Genomic DNA, 7,650 nt, shown 5'->3' on the forward strand with positions numbered 1-7,650 from the left:
AACAAGAGTTGCTACTGAGCCAAGTTATAAAACACATTAATAAATACAAATGTCTTAAAAAATGTTATTTCCTAATAAAACAGCCAAGGACAGAATAATCTTCTTCTAAATGTATGTTTCATGTATGGGCAAAACGAAACACTAAATGTAGACATTTCTGTCACATTACTCACATTCAGTTGGAAGTGCAGCAGCCTCAAGTGTTAATCTCAAGTCTAAAAGAAATTCATGATAAACAGAAGGAAGAATGGCTGTTTGTTCTTGTGATTGTGCAGTGTGGTGTAAGCTGGATAAATAAATCATTCTGCAATAAGACAAACTTTCACTTTTTGGGAGAAAATCTATGTCTTCCTGAGTGACATGTTGCTGTCATAGCAGTGCAGTTTGTTTTGTATACATTAAATCACCCACCACACACTGTTAGGCCGTATCTCATTTCTGAGATTTGCACTTCGAGGACCGAGGATCGAGCGTTGAGCGTCGAGGAGGCTCTCTGGAGGAGCTATAATCGAGGTTACACTGATGGGTCCTCCACGGCTCCTCCGCTCGCATCTCCTGTGGGCGGGACTAAGACACGAGGATAGGAGTCTCTCAGAAAAGCACATACCAACACTCAAAATAAATAGGAAGACTAAACAACATCTTATTATTTGCACTGTTATGGTTATGGACCTTCTCTCAGAGTTGAGCACTCCTCCTTCTCTCAGAGTTGAGCACATACTTCATGTATCAACACTGCAAACCCCCCCCCCCTCCCCAACAAATGCAAATCCCAACACACTGATGGATAATCCCCACCCATTCTGCGAGCACAATATATATCCTTCATACAGCCTCTGTTGTTGCAGACTCTGACAAGTTCCCGCCATGACATTGGTACTAAGCGTGGTCCTCCTGGCTCTGGTTTCAGGTGAGTGAAGTCGGTCCAGCAGAGGAGGAGAAGAGCTGCTGGTTCCCCATCATCTAAACTCTGTGTCTCTTTCAGCGGCTCAGGGCCAGTCCCTCACCTCCTCAGAGCCGGTGGTCAGCAGAGCAGGAGAACCAGTCTCTCTGTCCTGTAAGGTGGAAGGACTTCCTCTGGCTTGGCTGCACTGGATCAGGCAGAAACCAGGGAAAGGACTGGAGTGGATCGGACGCATTGATAGTGGAACTGGAACCATATTTGCCCAAAGACTGCAAGGCCAGCTTTCCATCACCAAAGACACTTCCAAAAATGTTGTGTACTTAGAGGTGAAGAGTCTGACACAAGAAGACTCTGCAGTTTATTACTGTGCACGAGAGACACCGTGACACACTAGACTACCACGCTGTACACAAACTAACAACACTGATCCCTGTATGAAAACCACTGAAGCATGTCAGGGCTGTGAAAACACAATTCTCATTGGATGATCGCCAGCTGATAATGAAATGTATTTCATTTAGAAAAACATGTGTGTTATTGCGTAGAGAGTCATGACTCACAGCAATGCCTGCATTTTTGAAAGGATAACCCTGTACAACATACATTAGAATCCAGTGAATACTGTGGTTTAATTACAGAATTATTTTTTACTGAAATAACCTCTACTCATTTTGAGAGTTTTAGGATTTTTTTTTACAATAAATTAAATAATGGCAACACAATCTTTGCTAAATCAACTATCGTGACTCTTCTACTTCCTTAGAGACTTTTTCTGCAGCCTGAGGACACTGTTGGGTTTTACCGTGTAACTGTAAGAAGTACAAGGATACGAACCACCAACAAAGCCAACAAATACTCAATAACCAAGTTACTCAACCACTCTTTTTATGGGACCATGGCTCATTTTTTGGCATGGATAAAATACTTCAAGACAAAAAGGGAACATGACTCTGAGTTTATGGTCAGATGTCAAATAGAAGGATAAGTGAATATAATACAAAAAAAGAGAAATAATTGAGTCAATTAGATCAAACTACAAGTCCCTGCATGAGCCCCTCCCTCCCCATGCTATCCTGATGCAAATCTCCAGTGTGTGCAGAGTACTTCTGTCTGACTGCTCTGTACTTTGTGTGGAGCATCAGAGGTCACATCTCCAGTCTCAGGATGATCAACACTCTCTCTCTTCTGCTGGTTGCTCTCTCTCTGCCCTGTGAGCTCTCCTGCTTCTTGATGTTTTATCTTTTATCAGACAGCATCCACTGATGGTCAGTCAGTGATACCAGAACATTTTCAAAATATCTCACTATCTTCTTTGGTTCTCTTTCTCTTCTTTTCTCTTATCAGGTTGTACAGGTCAGAGTATGGAGTCTATTCCTTCCTCTTCAGTAGTGAAGAGGCCTGGAGAGACTCTCAGTCTCTCCTGCAGGGGATCTGGCTTCACATTTAGTTGCTGTGTTAGGATCTGGGTCAGACAACCTGCTTGAAAACCTCTGGAGTTGATAGGGAGCAGCTTCTCTTCGGCTAGTAAAAACAAATATGCCAGCAGTGTGGAGGGACGTGTAGAAATCAGTAGAGATGATAGCAACAGCATGGTGCATCTGAGGCTTTCCAACTTAAAGCCAGAGGACTCTGCTGTGTATTACTGCGCTAGAGACACACTGTGACACACACTGGATAAAGGAAGCACAGAGACTTTACAAAAACTTCTAACTATTTATTATCACTAGTACCAACAGGTGGCAGTAAATGATAAAAAGTCAGATGACAGTAAGGAGAAAAAGACAGCTTTTCTAAACACACTATGAAAGCAACAGCTGATGTGGAATTTCACTTCCCCTTTTTTAGATATACATTTTACTTCAGGCATTCTTGCAACAATATTGTCCCATTATTTTATTTTTAATGTTAAGTATCGAGAATAGATTTTTGCATGATGTATCCAGTATGTGGGTTAGGGTTTTGCTAAGCAGAATAAATGATTACATCTTAATTAAGTTTAAATAAAAGTTAGTGATAAGTAACTTAAAATGTATCCTTATAATTTTCCAACCACAAATCCAAAAGACAACTCTTGACAGGACAGTCCGTCCCTCTTTTATAGCCTGTCAGTGTCCCTCTCTATGCAAAGTGAACTTCCTCACAGTCTGCTATAAAGACTTGATATCATGCTGTCAGCTGCAGCAGAAGAAGAGAAGCTCCATCAGGTCACCTTCAACACCAACCATGTTCTCTGTAGCTCTGCTGCTGCTGCTGGCTGCTGGATCCTGTGAGTCTCACTGAGGCAGAGACACTGACAGAACGCTCACACTGACTGCTCACTGTTATTAACCTCGCTCACTATTCAACATGTTTCCCTCCACAGGTGTGGAGTGTGAGCAGTTGATACAGCCAGCCTCTGTGACTGTGCAGCCAGGTCAACGTCTGACCATCACCTGTCAGGTCTCTTATTCTCTTGGCTATTACACAGCCTGGATCAGACAGCCTGCAGGGAAAGGACTGGAGTGGATAGGAATGAACAACACTGGAACTACATACTTTAAAGATTCACTGAAGAGCAAGTTCAGTATTGAGGTAGACTCTTCCAGCAAAACAGTGACTCTGAACGGACAGAGCGTGCAGCCTGGAGACTCTGCTGTGTATTACTGTGCCAGAGACACACTGTGACACACACCATCAGTAGAGCTGAACAAAAACCCCTCAGAGCCTGAACACTTGTAACATGAAGCCACCAGAGGAGGAGCCCTCAGACCAGAAATGATCTAAACACCAGCTCACTGTTTCATCACCAGTTTAAACATTTAGAGGTTATAATCACTAATACATTACTGTATGTATTCCCAGAATAAACACTTTTTTAAATTATTAAACATCAGCCTTTTCAAGTATCCATAATTATATATTTTCAGTAATTTAATTTATTTCTCTAAATGTAAATTACTTGACAACCAAATTCATCCAGTGAATACTGTGGTTTAATTACAGAATTATTTTTTACTGAAATAACAGCTTCTCATTTTGAGAGTTTTAGGAAATGTTATTACAATAAATTAAATAATGGCAACACAATCATAGCTAAATCAACTATGGTGACTTTTCTACTTCCTTAGAGACTTTTTCTGCAGCCGAAGGACACTGTTGGGTTTTACTGTGTAACTGTAAGAAGTACAAGGATACGAACCACCAACAAAAGCCAACAAATACTCAATAACCAAGTTACTCAACCACTCGTTTTATGGGACCATGGGTAATTTTTTGGCATGGATAAAATACTTCAAAACAATAAGGGAACATGACCCTGAGTTTATTGTTGGTTGTCAAATACAAGGATAAGTGAATATAATTTGTTTTAAAAGAGAAATATGGATAAGTGCATACAGACAAATAATTGAGTAAATTAGATCAAACTACAAGTCCCTGCATGAGCCCCTCCCTCCCCATGCTATCCTGATGCAAATCTCCAGTGTGTGCAGAGTACTTCTGTCTGACTGCTCTGTACTTTGTGTGGAGCATCAGAGGTCACATCTCCAGTATCAGGATGATCAACACTCTCTCTCTTCTGCTGGTTGCTCTCTCTCTGCCCTGTGAGCTCTCCTGCTTCTTGATGTTTTATCTTTTATCAGACAAACTCCACTGATGGTCAGTCAGTGATTCAGCCCTGTGTTTGTTGTGTGAGTGATCATTTCTCTTTTTTAATCTCATCAGGTTGTACAGGTCAGAGTATGGAGTCTATTCCTTCCTCTTCAGTTCTGAAGAGGCCTGGGGAGACTCTCAGTCTCTCCTGCAGGGGATCTGGCTTCACATTTAGCTGCTGCAGCATGCACTGGGTCAGACACCCCGCTGGAAAAGCACTGGAATGGATGGGTCGTGTTTACAGCGATGCAAGTGGAACAGAATATGCGAGCAGATTACAAGAACGGATAGAAGTCACCAGAGATAATACCAACAGCATGGTGCATCTGAGGCTGTCCACCTTGAAGCCAGAGGACTCTGCTGTGTATTACTGCGCCAGAGACACACACTGGTTAAAGGAAGCCCAGAGGCTTTACAAAAACCTCTAACTATTTATTATCACTAGTACCAACAGGTGGCAGTAAATGATAAAAAGTCAGATGACAGTAAGGAGAAAAATACAGCTTTTCTAAACACACTATGAAAGCAACAGCTGATGTGGAATTTCACTTCCCCTTTTTTAGATATACATTTTACTTCAGGCATTCTTGCAACAATATTGTCTCATTATTTTATTTTTAACATAAAGTATCGAGGATAGACTTATGCATGATGTATCCAGTATTTTTGTTAGGGTTTTGCTGAGCAGAATAAATGATTACATCTTATTTACGTTTAAATAAAAGTTAGTGATAAGTAACTTAAAATGTATCCTTATACAGTAGTTGTCCAACCACAAATCCAAAAGACAACTCTTGACAGGACAGTCCGTCCCTCTTTTATAGCCTGTCAGTGTCCCTCTCTATGCAAAGTGAACTTCCTCACAGTCTGCTATAAAGACTTGATATCATGCTGTCAGCTGCAGCAGAAGAAGAGAAGCTCCATCAGGTCACCTTCAACACCAACCATGTTCTCTGTAGCTCTGCTGCTGCTGCTGGCTGCTGGATCCTGTGAGTCTCACTGAGGCAGAGACACTGGCAGAACGCTCACACTGACTGCTCACTGTTATTATCCTCGCTCACTATTCAACATGTTTCCCTCCACAGGTGTGAAGTGTGAGCAGTTGGTACAGCCAGCCTCTTTGACTGTGCAGCCAGGTCAACGTCTGACCATCACCTGTCAGGTCTCTTATTCTGTTAGCAGCTACTAAACAGCCTGGAGGGAAAGGACTGGAGTGGATAGGAATGAGAGGTGGTTCAACTACATACTACAAAGATTCACTGAAGAGCAAGTTCAGTATCGACTTTTCCAGCAAAACAGTGACTCTGAACGGACAGAGCGTGCAGCCTGGAGACTCTGCTGTGTATTACTGTGCCAGACACACACTGTGACACACACCACCAGTAGAGCTGAACAAAAACCCCTCAGAGCCTGAACACTTGTAACATGAAGCCACCAGAGGAGGAGCCCTCAGACCAGAAATGATCTCAACACCAGCTCACTGTTACATCATCAGTTTAAACATCTAGTGAGTTTGGAGAGCAGGCTCTGTCCTGGGAGTGGATCAGGAGTCGTTGGCAATGGTGTCGGAGGGGAGAATGCTGAGGAAACTTCTCAGCATTCTGGACAACGGGTCTCACCCCCTGCATGCCACTCTGGTTTCCTACCGGAGCACTTTCAGCCACAGACTGAGATCACCCATAACCACCACACAGCGCCACAGGAGGTCTTTCCTCCCAGTGGCAATCAAACTCTTTAACTCTTCACCCCTAAGTAAAGGGCACTGAGAACTTCCACACCAACACTATGTGCAATATACTGTAAGTTCCATCACTGCAATACACTCGCTGCTATATATATATAACTATGTGCAATATTATATCATATTATTATTATTAATATTATTAATAATACTATGATAACGTGCAATTACGTAACTGCCACTACGTTTTAATTTTTGCACTATAACTACTAAATACTGCTAATAATAATTGCATTGATTGTGTGACTTTCTATGTTTCTACGTTTCATGTTGTCTGTGGATGTTTAATTGCTCTTTTTGCTGCTGTGTATATTGTGTTTATTGTATTTTGTTACTCTGGCACAACAATTTCCTTCGGGATAAATAAAGTCTTATCTTATCTCTATCTTATCTTAGAGGTTATAATCACTGATACATTACTCTATGTATTCCCTGAATAAACAATAAACACTTCTTTAAATTATTAAACATCAGCCTTTTCAAGTATCCATAATTATATATTTTCAGTAATTTAATTTATTTCTCTAAATGTAAATTACTTGGCAACCAATTTCAGCTCTAATAATATTGTTCACATTATTTATTCACAAATACTAAACGGTACAACTACGAGCCAAAACACAACAAAAAATAGTAGAATGTCAGTTTTTTTCCGAAAACAAATGCATTTATTTCTGTTCTTTATTTGACACAAAACGTCATCTTTGATTACAAATTCAAATTTTAAAGACATGAGATGTAGACAAGACCTTTAAAGTGATTTATTTACTAAATTAACTCAAAGCATTTTTGAATGACAATAATGTTAATACCTTTCTTTTAATCAACAGTAAATAAAATCCATTATTTGTTTGTTTCATCTGACAAATCTGAATTACATAATAATAATAGAATGTTACCAAGTGACTTACAGCCCAATAAGAAATGTTTACCAATTTAAAATAGTAAGAGATAATGTTATTAACATAAAATACTGTTAAAAGAGGACAATGTTCAATCAGAAAGGAGGAGTCAATGCAAAACTCAGATATCTCCCCCTCTACTTATGTGACTGCAGAGAGGAGGACAGAGGACAGAGGACACACAGTTTAACATGATGGACTATAGGACAGGACTGCTGCTGCTCACTGTCTGCTGGGCAGGTCAATATCTTTACTGATCTTTATCTAACACAGCTTCTAATTGTGTCAACAGCTTATTTCACCAGATGTGTTTTTATGCTCTTTACAGGTGTTGGTGGTCAGACTCTGACAGAATCTGATTCAGTGACTAAAAGGCCTGGAGAATCTCACAGATTGACCTGTACGACTTCTGGATACACATTCAGTAGCTACTGGGTGGCCTGGATCAGACAGGCTCCTGGAAAAGGACTGGA

This window comes from Notothenia rossii (genome assembly GCF_949606895.1).
Source record: "Notothenia rossii genome assembly, chromosome: 8".
NCBI classification, from domain to species: Eukaryota; Metazoa; Chordata; class Actinopteri; order Perciformes; family Nototheniidae; genus Notothenia; species Notothenia rossii.